This window comes from Protopterus annectens, chromosome 7.part0, assembly GCF_019279795.1.
Source record: "Protopterus annectens isolate FY-2018-M chromosome 7.part0, PAN1.0, whole genome shotgun sequence".
NCBI lineage: Eukaryota > Metazoa > Chordata > Ceratodontiformes > Protopteridae > Protopterus > Protopterus annectens.
In genome coordinates, this window is record NC_056739.1 from 1,073,678,076 (window position 1) to 1,073,679,347 (window position 1,272).

The following is a 1,272-nucleotide window of genomic DNA, read 5'->3' on the forward strand; positions in this document are numbered from 1 at the left end:
CTAATACAATTGTAAAATCTATTTACAATAAAATGGTTTTAAAGTATTTTAATGCAACAATAGGACCCTCCAAACTATACCTGCAGCAACTACATGTCATATTTGTGCATAACATTTTCTTTGACAGAAGAAAATGCAACATGACTATTTTCTGTTTTCAAGTGTTTTTCCAATTTGCCCTGGTTTTATTGACAAATGTAGGTGCCTACCAATAAATTTAAAAAGGTCCTCATTCCCCATTAAAAAGTTTGTTCTTTTTGATTAAACTTTTTTTTAAGAAAATTAGTATTCTTTTAACAAGTTTACAATATATATATATATATATATATATATATATGTGTGTGTGTGTGTGTGTGTGTGTGTGTGTGTGTAGAAAAGAAAAAAAATGAATATTACATACTGTTATACAATGTTAGGAATATATTGAATCATCACATTAAGAGCCTTGGTATTTCAATACCAACATTTCAAGGCTATCCAAACAACTAAAAGTCTTAGCATGATTTATATATGTTATTCTAATACCTTCTTTTTCAGTTTTACATAGTATTGCTGTTAAATTTAAAAAATCTTTAAATACAGGAACTGAGTTTGATTTCCATTTTTGTAATAACTTTCTAGCTACTGCTAATAGACTTTAAAAATTTTTTGTTTGGCTTTTACAGATAGACAAAATGGAATATTCATTTACAATAGTTAAAAGTATAATTATCAGGACATAACCCCTTAAAACATACTTATTTCTTCCCAATATGCATTTAGTTTTTCCACAGTCAATAAACACGTGCCCAATCAGCTTTCACATCATTACTACATCGCCAACCAACTGAAGAAGTCATTTAACTAAACTTAAAGATTTTATAGGGAGTAACAAGCATTCTATGTTATATTTCCACATAAAAAAACTTCCAGTATAAAGTTGAGGATGTTTGACTAACTGATTTAAGTAACAAAGTTTTAGTCTTACCATCTATTGACTCATTCAATCCACTACTATCAAAAATTTCCCGAATTTTGTATCAAAATTATCATTTATAATTAACTTACATAACTTGGGCATGCTTCCTTTGTAGGTCAATTTACCTTTGAGGATAGCAATCATATATTGATATAATGGGGGAATAGTGTTTGATTCCTCTTCAATCATATTATCTACAAATTCATTTAGTTTCTTAGTGATAGTTAAAAGTATAATTATCAAAATGTAACCCCTTAAAAACATACTTATTTCTTCCCAATATACATTTAATTTTTCACAATCAATAAACACAT